The sequence below is a fragment of the Falco cherrug genome, chromosome 15 (assembly GCF_023634085.1).
Source record: "Falco cherrug isolate bFalChe1 chromosome 15, bFalChe1.pri, whole genome shotgun sequence".
In the NCBI taxonomy this organism is placed as follows: Eukaryota; Metazoa; Chordata; class Aves; order Falconiformes; family Falconidae; genus Falco; species Falco cherrug.
In genome coordinates, this window is record NC_073711.1 from 14,920,634 (window position 1) to 14,935,221 (window position 14,588).

Here is a 14,588-nt window from a genome sequence, read left to right on the forward strand (position 1 = left end):
AAGCCACCATCACATCCCCCTGCCGTGTCCCCACTGTCCCCAAAGCCACCATCACATCCCCCCACTGTATCCCCACTGTCCCCAAAGCCACCATCACACACCCCCGCTGTCTCCAAAGCCACCATCACATCCCCCTGCCGTGTCCCCACTGTCCCCAAAGCCACCATCACATCCCCCCACTGTATCCCCGCTGTCCCCAAAGCCACCATCACACACCCCCGCTGTCTCCAAAGCCACCATCACATCCCCCTGCCGTGTCCCCGCTGTCCCCAAAGCCACCATCACATCCCCCTGCCGTGTCCCCGCTGTCCCCAAAGCCACCATCACATCCCCCTGCCGTGTCCCCGCTGTCCCCAAAGCCACCATCACATCCCCCTGCCGTGTCCCCACTGTCCCCAAAGCCACCATCACATCCCCCCACTGTATCCCCGCTGTCCCCAAAGCCACCATCACACACCCCCGCTGTCTCCAAAGCCACCATCACATCCCCCTGCCGTGTCCCCACTGTCCCCAAAGCCACCATCACATCCCCCCACTGTATCCCCGCTGTCCCCAAAGCCACCATCACACACCCCCCGCTGTCTCCAAAGCCACCATCACATCCCCCTGCCGTGTCCCCACTGTCCCCAAAGCCACCATCACATCCCCCCACTGTATCCCCGCTGTCCCCAAAGCCACCATCACACACCCCCGCTGTCTCCAAAGCCACCATCACATCCCCCTGCCGTGTCCCCCGCTGTCCCCAAAGCCACCATCACATCCCCCTGCCGTGTCCCCGCTGTCCCCAAAGCCACCATCACATCCCCCTGCCGTGTCCCCACTGTCCCCAAAGCCACCATCACATCCCCCCACTGTATCCCCACTGTCCCCAAAGCCACCATCACACACCCCCGCTGTCTCCAAAGCCACCATCACATCCCCCTGCCGTGTCCCCACTGTCCCCAAAGCCACCATCACATCCCCCCACTGTATCCCCGCTGTCCCCAAAGCCACCATCACACACCCCCGCTGTCTCCAAAGCCACCATCACATCCCCCTGCCGTGTCCCCACTGTCCCCAAAGCCACCATCACATCCCCCCACTGTATCCCCGCTGTCCCCAAAGCCACCATCACACACCCCCGCTGTCTCCAAAGCCACCATCACATCCCCCTGCCGTGTCCCCACTGTCCCCAAAGCCACCATCACATCCCCCCACTGTATCCCCGCTGTCCCCAAAGCCACCATCACACACCCCCACTGTCTCCAAAGCCACCATCACATCCCCCCGCTGTGTCCCCGCTGTCCCCAAAGCCACCATCACATCCCCCCGCTGTCCCCAAAGCCACCACCACATCCCTCTGCTGTCCCCAAAGCCACCATCACATCCCCCCGCTGTGTCCCCACTGTCCCCAAAGCCACCATCACATCCCCCTGCTGTCCCCAAAGCCACCACCACATCCCTCTGCTGTGTCCCCCTGTCCCCAAAGCCACCACCACATCCCCCCGCTGTCCCCAAAGCCACCATCACATCCCCCCGCTGTCCCCAAAGCCACCATCACATCCCCCCACTGTCTCCCCACTGTGCCCAAAGCCGCCACCACCACATCCCACCCAGCGCGCACCCTTATCTCCAAAGTCATCACTGTACCTCTTGCTGAAGGGTGGTGTCCCCTCTGTCCTCCAAAAAACTATCACATCCCCCCAGGCACATCTCATCTGTCCTCAAAGCCACCATCACATCCCCTCGCTGGGTCGCCTTGTCCCCAAAGCAACTGTCCCTCCCCCCCCCGCCCCCGCCCGGGCTTGGCCACCCTTACCTGGGTAGTGGCACAGCTCTTCCACGCTGCAGCGCTCAGTTTCACTCCTGTTTTGCAACAGAAAATTGCGTACGCCAGGACAGTCGCGAGGGAAAACAGGCGCAATGTGAAGCAGATGAGAGAGTAAATCATAAAGCCGTCGTACATGTTCTGCATACTGCAAACGAGGAGCTAATTTCCTGGCAGCCGTCTTCAGGATGCTTCAAGTCAGTCTTCACCCATGTGGCCCTCACAGACTTTGGCTGCAAGCAACCCCAGCCATTTCTGACTTCAGCACCTAATTCCTGCAAATATAGGTATTTTAATGACGCATTTTGTTAGGGTGAGCTGAAAACAACCGGCAGCTACCGAGTCGCTGAAGAAAACAAAGTCAATCACTTTTTTTAGAAAAAAAAATCAGGATTTTATGGGTTTGGCGGCATTTGCTACATTTTCTCAAGCATGAGCTCAACCAGAAGCAGACGAGGTTGTTTATTGCACACAAGAGTGGCCCTCCCTGACAGCAGCACTAATGGAAATGACTAATAAAACCGCTGGTGTTCGTGGTCTGAGCAGCAATGCGGGAGCCCTGATTTCTGCACCCTGTTCTGACAACCACTTCCCCCGCAAGCAGGAGCAGATCACTTCGCCTCTCTTCCTAGTTACCGCCACTGATTCATAGTTGAGATCAATTAGTTAATGTTTGCAAAGTCAGTTGAAGATGAAAAAGCATTACATACTGCTAATAAAACTGTAATGATCCCACTGTTAAACATTAAACACACAATGATGTGTAAAAAAGAAATCATATTTATGGAAAATTCCTCTTGCTGCAAGGACAAAGGATTAGCTCCTAAAAAAAGGCAAGACGAGCTCAAATTTGCATTACAGGGTTGCGTTTCAGGGGTTTGGCTTCTGTTTAGGTCCCTGCTACCAATTATCTGTGTGCCCATGGGCACATCACTTGGGCCAGCAGCTGCTGACCCACCTGGAAGTGGCAACTTAATCCAGAGCTTGCCAAAAATCACCAGATGCTTTTGGAAAATGCCGATCCCGCTCATTTTGCGCCTCTGCTTCCCAGTCTGCTAAACGGGATGAGGGCTGCAGCTGCGTAGCCTGATTTTTGCAGGCGAGACGATGCTGCAGTGAGCAAACCCTGGCAACATGGTCCTTAAAAGCCAGGAGAGCTGTGCTGCTTGTCAGACACTTGTGTCGCACCACGGTGCGAGGAATAAAAGTAGCCGTGAGGGGCTTTCAGGAGATTTTCCTTGGCAATGAGTCTCACTTTAGGTGTAAAACTGGTAGCTGTGCTGCTGGTAGGGCTCCGGGTCGCTGTATGTAGAGCAGTGCATGTCTGATGCTCCGACCTACAGGCAAGAAAGAGGAGAGGAACCAGGAAAACCACCGTTGTCTGTACCTATGGGCCTGCGCAGGCCACATTCATGGTGATGAGGCACCGGTGTTTCTGGCAGGGCAGAAGCCATGGGTGGGAATTTGCACAAGAGGAGCTCCGGGCAGTTTAGGATTTGGCATGGCAATCTCGGAGAGAGCTCCTCCCCAGAAAGAGCAGCTCTTTGACGAGGTATCCCTCATTCCCTCAGTCGAACTGCCCTTTGCAAGGAGCATCCCTGAGCTGCAACGGCCTATTGCATCTTCCTCCTGAAATGTGATGCTACCCTGCTTTCGTGGTGATCAGTTGTTGACTGCAGAAAAGCTGAATCATGAAACAGAGGTTATAAACAAGGTTATTTTTAACGAAGGAAACAAATGCCACGTCATGCAGAAGTCGGAGCAAGGGCCGTCAGCTAGGGCTCACGGGTCTCACTCCTGCCCCAATATTCTCTGTGTCCTGCAGCAAATTACAGTCTCTCTAAACTTTAATTTACCTGCTTGTAACATGGACAAAGCAGCAGACTCCAGTTGTGCTTTCTTTGTACAGCAAAGTGCCTGGTGTGACAGCAAAGCAGTGCTGGGAGCTGCGCAGTGCCAGGGGCTGGCTTGCACTGTCGCCCGGCACCTTGCAGAGCTATTTTCAGCCATGCAAAAATGATCACACGCAGGATTTCAACAATGTTCGTAGACATTTTGAATGCAGAGAGAGACTGCCCAGTCTCATTCCCCTCTCCCATATTTCGCAGTCTTGCGTTGCAATTCCCACATGCAGCCCAGTAACTTCTGCTTCATTTTGCTCACTGAAAACTCAAAATAGACAAGTTTTGTAGCCCAGAGTCTCATGTTGTATCCTTCAGGCACCAGCATGCTGCAGGGTGCGTGTTGTAGATACCCAGCCCAGAGGGAGGGAAGATGGGTCCGGTACACCTACAGCTAACTCAGAAATTTCCTGATCATGCCACTTCTTATCTCTGTCTCACATGTAACTTCTTCCCAGAAAAGTATATTTCATTTCCCCTAGGAAAGATGCCTCAGCTAGGGGAAGCGGGGGGCTGAGTCTGGGACTGGCCAGCTTCCACACACTGCCCGAGGAACACAAACAATGCCACATACAGATCCTTGCGAACCTGTCTTCTCTGCTCCATGCCTGAGCTAAAAGTGCTTTGGGTGTGTCTCCAGCTTTACACAGATAACTATTAAGGTTAAAGAACTACAGCATTTTTGAAAATATTTTGTAAATATATATCTATTTTAAATACACACACACACTTATGAAAACTTCAGGATATGGAAACTTCCCTGCCATGCTTCATTTATAACCCTGCTAGGGCTTTTTGCTGCTGGAGGGACTTACCTTCTTTGCCCAAGTTTTCTTCAAGCTAAATAGTGATTTCCACATAGGAATTATCACATAAAACCCAAGGCATCGATGGATTGGATTCAGAGTAGGTTCTGCTCCCCCTGCCCGTTCACTGGTATAAAGCCCTGGCCCATCTTCACCTGCCTGCTGTGGAAGCAGACACCAAACCCACGCACACTCCGGACACACACCAGCACTTTGGCACAGGTGCCTGGGCACATCCAGCGCAGCCGTGAGAAGTGGAACAGGACCAACTTTGCGAGCCAGTTCCCTCTTGCAGGTGCCTGCAAGGACACGTGGCCGCATGCCAGCAGATGGAATAACCATCGCCCCGCGCTAGTTATGGGGCAGGGATGCTGCAAGGCTGCGTTAATTAGTGCTTCAGACGCCTCTGTGATCTGTAGATGAAAGGTGATTTACAGCTGCAAATTATTGCTCTTCTTCATGTGAAGTCTATTATTTTCTGGTGTCCCTCATTTTGACTCACACCACGTCCCCTCTTTGGCGTGGGGCAGGCTCCTCTCTGCAGGCTGTATGTATAGGTGCTTTACCTCTCCAGGTGGCTGCATGCTGTAGAAGCGTGTGATCTGCTCGCAGCACCCGTTCCAGGCAGCCTGGCTATGCCCGTGCTTGGGTAACTTGGGCTCTCATTTGCTCGAAACTGCAGCACTACGGCAGATTGCTTAGCTGCTGGGGTTAGGGGGCCTCTGTTCGAGGCTGGATACTCAGCAGGGTTGTGCCCTCAACTCCGTGAGCAGGCAGAGGACCAGCTGGGTGAACCTTAAATCCCGCCGCAGAGAGGAGAAACAGGAATATCCCGAGCCTCTGCGCTGGGGCTGCCCCAGGGAAGGGGAGGAAGCCAGAGAGGACCTGACTGGGGCCCCTCAGTCTGCAGCTTCTCATTTGTGTCCCAAACCTTCTGGGCAGGAATTACAAAGCAGGAGAGGTTTGTGTTTTTGGCAGGCGTCTGGAGGGAAGGAATATTAGGGTGGTTTTGTGAACAGCCCATGGATAGCAGAAGGAACAGGTAGATTCGATGTCCTTCCTGCATTATGCACCACGGCGCGTTCACACCATCAGGCTGCAGAGAGAAAGCGACCTTTCACTCTTTACTGCTAAATAAAAAAGGAGAAAGTAGCATGTGGTGTAAGGTAGTTGCAGCAATGGAGGCAGAAATATCCCTGATACTCTGCTCTGCACAGGGCTGCCAGGCACACACGTGCAGGCGGGCAGGATCGGTGACACCGGCCAGGCATGGCCATCCCGGCACTGGAGAAATTAACATCTGCGAATACCGTGACCCAGAGCAATTCCAGCACGGAGCAGGATTTCCTTCCACTGCACTCACCGTGCCGCTCTCCTGCTGGGAGGTAAATGACCACTCGCACAAGCCAGCACTACAGTTGGGGGTTTTTGCAGTTGGATGAGATCTCCTACCTCCCGCCTAGCCCACACTAGTTTCCCCCTTCTCCCCCGAGGTCCACAAGATTTGAAACACTTCGGGTGCTGAGATTCCCAGGTAGCCTCATGTACTGGTGAACAAGGCTGACTGGTCAGAGCCTCCAGTCCCATTGCAGCCTTCTCCCCGTTACCCTGTCCCCCTGGCTCCACCAAACCCTCGTGGCAGCTTTTTTTGCCCACACAGTGAGTTAGTCCGAGGCTGCCATTACCCTCCTCACGGACACAACAGTCATGCTCTAATTCCAGCTCTGGCTTGCTCCCAACAAACCCATTTGGGTCCCATTTTCATAAGCGGTGGCTGCAGCACAGAAGGGCGCCCGTCCCATTGCCTGCCCCCTGCTCCCTGAAATGCAGGCTGCCACCAAACCTCGCCTGGCCCTGCCGTCTCCTCGGGGGCCAGCCACGGCAGCGGCCCTGCTTGCCCTCTGCAGGAGCCCTGCTAATGAGGAGCCCGCGGACGTGCGGCACGAACAAATCCATGTGGCCAGCAGAAAGGAGGCTGCAGGGCTGCGCCCTGGTGGCAATCTATGTACATACAGAAAGACACTGTTGCAGGAGTGTTTGGGCCAAGAGGGCTAATGAAGGCTGCAGTCGTTCTCTGGGCCAGCATCACCTTCACACCTTCTTGCAGATTCCTTTGCAGGTGGCCGTGAGACCCATGGCCTCTGCATGCCACGCTGGGAGGACCTGGTGCTTCCCTGATGCTGTGACCCCTTCCCCGATCCCACGTTCCTGCGGTACCATGAATCCTCTGGGGTACTAAGAAAGCTACTTGCTAATTCCTTTTCTTCCTCCTAAAGGCTGCAAGATGATCAACCGAGCAAGCCAAACTGCAGGGGGGGAACACCAGGGAGGTAACTCATTGGAGCTCCCAGCCCTGCTTTGGCAAGCCCTGAGGAAAACACAGAAAGACAGACCCCCACCATAAAGTCCTGCCCAGGTCTCCAACCCGCTGGTGCATTGCGTTTTGTTGCTGCAGAGTTTTCTTCAGAAGGTTTTGTCCTGAATTCCTCAATGTGCTGGGGCAGAGGGGCTCTGGGTACACCATTGCTCTGCACATCGCTCACCCTCGCAGCAGCAAAACTCAGCGTTTGCTGCAAGTGGGTCCTGCGCTGTATTCCTCACTTCTCTGTGGACTGTACTAACTATGGGAAATGCTGAGAAAATGTCTGCAAAACCTAACCCCACTCAAGCAGCAGCTGCTTTTCACGGCCACTGCTGAATATTAACCTTACACATGTTACCGAGGGGTAAGCAGAGACACAGGCCACCAGCATCACCTAGAAAACAACATTTAACATGAAAAGCCAACAAACCAGGATCGATTTGACACCTTCAGCAAGATAAATCCTGGTAGAGTATTAGAAATCTTTTATTTTTAGCTGCTGAATGTTCGCAAATAATAGTTTTTAATAACCATGAATGACAATATCAAACTGCCACACCCCAAACTGAAATCATCACTCACTTCTGGCAGGTGAGGAGGGATTTCTCAGCTTTCCTCCACTTTTTAAACAACTGGTGCAGCAAAGAGACACTAAAAGGTGGAAAAAACACATGATCTCACGTGGTGGTGACATTGACAGATGCGATGGTACGGGCTGTACACGATGTTGTGATTTTTTATTAATAACTCTGCACTGCAGAGCTCAGATAGGAAAAGAAGGAGCGCCTGAGTGTGTGGGGAGGAAAGCTTTGGTTTTTGGATTTGCAAGAGACGGAACGTAACAACGAAGGTAGAAACACTGGAGGGGAACAAAGAATCACAAGGGATGCTATGGGCTCTGGGTGGTTTTGAGCATCAGGCGCACGCAGCCAACAGGACCCCAGCCATTCAGGCTTTTAAATGAGCTGGTTTGGATCAGCAGCAAGAGGGCAGGAAAAGATGCCCTCAGTTGGTGGGAACAGATAACAGAGGTCCAGAAGTTTTAAACAAAAGAGTTTGGGAGTTTGCTGACCAACGTGGTGGGATACCCACAGGGCAACACTTGGTCCCTTCCAGCAGAAGAGTGCTCCCTGGCCCATGCAAGTCGCCCACAGAGAGATGTGCGGAGCCAGGTGAGATGGGGAAGGAGGGCTCGCTCCATCTCCACAGCCCGCAAGCAGCTGCGGCCGCCCCATCCACCCCTCTCCTAAGCGGCCACAGAGGAGCCACTCTGCAGGGAGGACACGGGCAGCTGGAGGAGCGGTCGGACACAGCCCCGCAGAACCGGAGTGCCAGCATGGGATGAACATGCTGTCCCCAGTCACGTCGCTGCACTGCCGAGGGGAAGGAAACCGAGCTTCAAAGGGAGGGGAGGCAGGAGGGGCCCGAGTTTCCGGGGGTGGCTGCTCCCTGTTTGTCATCATCCAAAGGAAGAGTGAAAGTTTTTGCTCTTGGGATAATTATTAAAGATATTTGGGTTTTGCTTTCACATGCCCTCTTCGCTTCCCCCCCCCCCCCCCCCCTTTTTTTTTTTTAATTAACTGTAAACCCCACCCTGGCTGTTAAATAGGGATCTGCAGAACTGAAGCTTGTATAAACGTTGTGATTTATGTTTCTCTGAAAGTGAACTGGCATTTCAGAGGAACCCCACCCAAGCCTAGCAAATACCGAGGGAGCGCGCTGACTCACTGACTGCTGGCATTCGCTCCTCTCCCTCGACGGTCGGAGCCTGCAGCCAATTTGGGCACCAGCGAGATGGTCGTGGTAAGTGAACCTCGGTCCCCAGTGGCACTACCTCACACTGGAGAAGTGCCTGCTGAAACCTCTGGATCCCAGGAGAGGCACGGTTGGGAAGAGCAGCAGCGCTGCAAGGCTGAGACAAGCTGTAATCACCGGAGCGATGTGCTGAAGGAACCAGCGTGTTGGCACAGCCTCTGCCTCCAGCAAGGGCTCATAACCTGCTGCCAATTCACAGGCGTTCAAGCCACCCGAAGGCAGAGCAGAGCCCCACGGAGTGGCCTGCCTGGCAAGCCTTGGCAGAAACCCCTTTGCTCTGCTGCACCAGGAGAGCAGCTGGGAGGGTGAATGAGCTTGAGGAAGCTTTCAAAAAAATCCAGTGCTTATTGAAGAAGGATCAGCTGGCAAAGCAATCACCCCCTGAGCACCTGACACAGGGGACCCTGAATTACAGAAATCAGTTCAGCCATTTGCAGGTGTGCTCTTGGTTTGTTTGTTTGTTGTTTTTTTTAAAAAAAAAGGAAAGAAAAAAAGAGAGACCTTACCATGTTGTTAAAATGGCCCTTGCCTACTCAGCTGTCTGTTCCCTCACATTAATGCAGTCATGTTTGACAACCTGAGGGAAAAAAGTCCCTTTTGACTGCAGTGCTCCTGCCAGCTATGCAGAGCTAACTTTGCAGGCTGGTTCTTGCCCAGCTCATGGGGCATCTCCCAGCACTCACACGTCCTGTAACCACAAGGCTCCCCTGGGACTGCCAGCTCGCTAACCCCCTTCCCTGTGTGCTCTGCCCCAAGGAAGACCCCCGTCCCACACACCCAGAGATAGCAGCACCATCCACGGGGGCATCTGGGCAGCATCTGCCCGGAAGAGCATGTGCTGAGCTGCTTGAGTTCCCAAATGCTGGAAAGCAAACCAGCTGGGCTGGTCTTTCCCTGCTTTTTGTTTCACTAGCTACCCATCCAATATCTGCTATAATAAAAAAGGCAAATCAGAAAACAATGCGGTCTGTTTGTGTGTTGTAAACTGGGAGAACAGCTGCTACTCCTGGGCTAAATGGGAAGCCTTGCTACGAGAGCCATAAAAAGCAGTCTCTACTTTCAGTTGCTGCGTCATATTGCAAAGAGCAGCTTCTGCCAGGCTTGATGCCTTCTTTTTAACTATACTGGGTACAGTAGTGTGACACAACACACAGGATACAACTCTATCCCTCAGTGCTCAGCTGCGCCTTCAGAGAGCCTGAGGTGCAGCCAAGAAGGAGAAATACTGTTTTCCAACAACGTCCAGTGTGTAGGGGAACCCTAACGTACACTATCCCCAGTGTGTCCCTCCAAATATTAGCATCACTTCCAAACACAACCAGCTCCATTCCCTCTGGAGACCTTTCCCTGCAGATCACAGCACCGACAGATACCGTGTCTGGTGCGTGTTTCTGGTCAAGTCGGCGTCATGTCTCCACCGCTGATCTAAACAAACCTCCCTGGGTCACTGGTGGACTCAGAATGTGACTGAGGCTGAGGTGGTATCACCCTTTCCCAAAGGGGTTCCCATCTATTCCTCCGTTGTTGCCACTCCAAGCAGACACATGTGCCAGGCTTCATCAGACCCTAGAAGCTGCTCTGAACTTGATCTTGGGCTAGGCTGGGCAACCCTGCATACCACCCCACCGTACCAAAACATACAGATGCTTTGTTTAAGCATTACTCAGCTTCTAATTTTTCCCCTCCCGTGATTTACAAAAGGTGCACTAATCACTGCGGGAGAGCCGGAGAGGCTGGGAAGGATTGCCACTCCTTGCACCGCCACCGCTCAAACCCATGCTCTTCAAAATGCACCCGTGTGCTGTGCGTATCCTACCTGCTGAGCCGTGCATCCGCCGCTGTGCCACGGTTCAGCTGAAATCCTGGAAAGCCTTCCTGACTAGTCAGCTAGTGTCTGCTTCGCTCTCCCAGCCTGTTGCTGGATTTCTTTATCCCCAGTGACAGGTCTTTTAGAGAATTGCAGCATCAGACCCAGACCCTCTTTGAAACTTTACACAGCTGGGGGCACAAATAAAGCACAGGAGCAGGAAGAAACAAATAAATAGATATGTCTGCTCTTTGCTGAGAATAACCCTGTCTGATGGGAGAAAACTTTTGTCCTATTTTCTGTTTTATCAGTGGAACAGCACTTGACAAGACCACTCCTTGGCTTTTCTTTCCTTGTCATTCAGAGGGAAGTATTTCTGCTTTAACAGAGATGATGTTTCCTTACAGACGGAGAAGCAGCCTTTACCAGAGCTGCAGCACAGACAGCTCATCAAAGCTGCAACAAAGATGCTGTTGTACCGCAGCAAAGCGAACAGCCTGCGCCTGTTGTCATTCAGGCCTCCCACATGCAGCACTGTAATGACCGTTAATAACAGCACGGGCTAAATTCTCATACCTTTGCACTGATTTCAGCCTTGTTCCAGCAACAGCCCCACTCTTCTCCACAAAGCCCTCGGTGCAAGTAGTCACTGCAAAAATAGAGCCCTTGGAGCAGCTGCATGGCACGTGCTGACCCCGAAGTGCATTAACCTCCCCAGGGCTCTGATGTATGGGGGTTGTACCACAGGTTCCTGAGACTCGCTCCCAGAGGAGGGGAAAAATATACCTGTCATCATAAGTCAGGCTTTATAAACAGGTACGGTTCAGCTGAGGAAAACAGGGACCCCGGGGGTGGTTGGAAGCTGGGACTTTGCTGGCGAGCTGGGGACTCCCATTCCCTGTTTCCCAATACAAAGTGGGATTGGGCAGAAGAAAAGAAAAGGAGATCCCTCTCCCTTAGCCCCAGTGATTCCCCTCCACGGGAAGCTGCAGGTATTGGGAGAGCAGGGGATTCTGAAATGAGATTAGGCAGATCTGTGGGTGATGGGTGCGTGGGGATGGCAGCACTCCACTCCTGCTCCTGCGCTGGAAAGCAAAGATGCTGGGAGCAGGAGAAAAAGCTGGACTTTCAGATGAAACAAGGCTGCAAAAATGATTTCCAGGCCCCTGAAACGTTTCAGTTGGGTCCTGGATACCTTCAACAGTGTCAATTTGTCCTGCTGTGAGTGGCATACTGTGTAAAACCGTTTCCCAGCTGTATACACTATGTTTCAGTGTGGAACAGGAACACAGGGTAAACATCCACAAGGACAGACGTCACCTCACCAAGGACATTCTCAAAAAGCAACAGGTTGGTGTGATCGAAATACAAGCCTTTTTCCCCACCTAAAACTTTAACAAAGATCAGCATACTCAAGCAATACACTGTACTTTCAACAAGACTGCTCCTCCAACACCCCCAAACAGCTGTTTCCAGGATTTGCTCCCCCATTTTCCCAGGGGAGAAGGGCAGGAGCCCGGCAGCAGCCTGGGGATTGGTTTTTCCATAGCTCCCTCTAGTGCGTACAGCCCCGACCGTGCTTTAACACACTGAATTTTATGCACTCGGCGCAATCTAAAATAGATTTGATACAACAGGCACTCAAAATGTATTTCCAGAGAAGATGTTTGCTCTAGTAGAAATTCTATCATTTTGCACAGAAAAACAGCTGTTGGGGCTGCAACAATCGGCTGGCTGCATGTTGCATGCTTACGGAGTCTGATTTCCCGTGCTTTTGAACCAAAAATCAAAAGGTCAGAAAGACTCTTTTGTAATAGCAGCTCTGGCCTATTTTTCACCTATCGCTTTTTCAATTTATTCATATCTTCCTCAGGGACTAATCTACCTATTAGAATAATAAGGTTATTTTCTGAGTCTAATCTAAGAAAATAAATTAAAAAGTCTAAACCTTTCATTAGATCGGAGGGAGACAGAATTTCTCGGTCAAGGAGAACCGAGACACTCAGGAATAGATGTCCAGCAAATAACATTAATTAATTATGCATATTCATGCCCACAGCCGTGGACGGCAGGCAGCCTCCACATGCAGACTCATAGAAGGCTGCCTGCAAACCGATGTGTTAAGTAAATAGCTCTTTTATTGGTCTAAGTAGTCACGCAGTAAAGGAGCTCACATTTCCAAGTATCCATGGAGCAAAAGAATAGAAAAGCTATTAAAATCCAGAGAAAGATAGATTGCATTATATTGCCTAAATTAAAGACTAAATTGGTACGGATGTAAACATTAAGGTTCCTACTTTCTTCCACTTCTGAATACCAAGCAGAACTTGGCCAGTACATATAAATCCTCTCAATAATTTTTTCCCCCTTCTGTAGTTTTGTGAGTTTCTTTGTTTTCACTTTTAATCTTTGCATTTATTCTAAGGCCAAAAACATGACTGTACTAGAAAGAGTGGGTCCGTCATGACTTCAAATAAATAATGTGCCAGTGCCAGCTCACCCTCTCCACTGCCTGACTGAAGGACCCACGTCCAATGCTCAGCACCTCCGAGCTCTGACCTCCACCCTGGAGCTCAGATGGGGCTCAGGAGGGGAGACTTCGCCCCTGAGGACAGAGGTCCTGGCAGAGGCAGTGGGCAGCGAGCAGCCTGGGGCGTGATGAGATGCCCAGGCATCTCCGCTCCTTGGCAGGGGAAGGGAGCATCAAATATTCAGCCCCCTGATGAGCAGCAGAATCTTCCTCACACAACAGCCTATGGCAGGGGGCATCCTTGGCTTTGGGGACCTGAGAAATGGTCCCTCCTCTGAGGCGTCACCAAGCAAGTCACCCTTGAGATGTGCTAGATAGGTCCCCTCGTCCTGGCTGCATCTTGTTTGCTCCCCTGGATGCTGGGCCCTTCCTTAAGGAGCCAGGCTGACCATGAATAAAGCAAAACAAACAAGTCATACTCCAATCTTTTGCTTGAGAAAATCCAAGGTGTATCCCTTTAACTAGCAACCACTCTAGTTCCCAGGATTGGAGCTACAGAGCTCTGCAAGTGCAGGGAGCGCCTGAACCCCCTTGCAAGGTCTGTGAGGGAGATGAGCGCTGCCAGGGTCAGAGATGGGGATGAACTGCAGTGAGGAGCAACGTCCTCTGTTGTGACCTGCTGCACACAAGCAATACACAGAATGATCAACTGGTTGCAGTGTGGGAGAGCTTGTTTTTGCAGATGACTGGCGAAAAGCAGTTTTGCCGTGCTGTCACCCTCAGAGCAGCCTCCCATCCACCCTGGGGCCTTTCCAGCAAGGTGCTGTGCCTCTTTATGCCTGCTTTTCCCTTCTGGGAGAGGCTGTTCGGTGTACACAGAATGCCCCCCCCCCCCCCCCCCCCCCCCCCCCCCCGCATTCTGCTGCACGCTGCAGGGGATGCAGGCAGGCAGTGTATTGCAGCATCCCTGGCGGCACAGGGGACAGCATCACGAGCCCAGTGGCTGGTGCCACCTGGAAGATATTTCTTTAAAGGGTCAGAATGAACCGATCCATAAATATTCAAAATTGTATTAACAGCAAGATCTTTTTTAAGAGCATGTCACAACCGTTAAGGGTGGCTGAGATGATTAGATCATCTCCACTGGACCCCTGCATGGGGGGGCCTCCCACCACGGTTCAGCTGGTTGCACTTACACCAAGTACAACTTTGTCTGGCAAAGCACCCCTTGCAGAACGGCAGCCAGCCTTCATCTGGAGACAGCAGGAACCGGAGAACCCCCTGCTCCCCTCAGTGGCTTGTTCCAGCAGTTAATCGCCAGCGTTCAAAATTTGTGCTTGAACCAGTAACATAAAATTCATGATTTCTTTCATCTCCTGCCTTGGCAGCCTGCTTGAGCTGCTTGTTCTACTGACAGTAATGATTCAGTAATCTGAAAAACATTGTATTTCATTTACAGTATTAACAGCTGAGTGTACAGATATAGAGATTGTATTTATCCTCAAGGAAAAGCTGTTCTGCAGCCTGCAGAAGGTGACAGGATGAGTCACCTTTAGATCTCAATTTCTAGTGTTGCTTCTGCAGTCTTTGGTTTGCCTTTCATATTTGTACAGAAGTGAC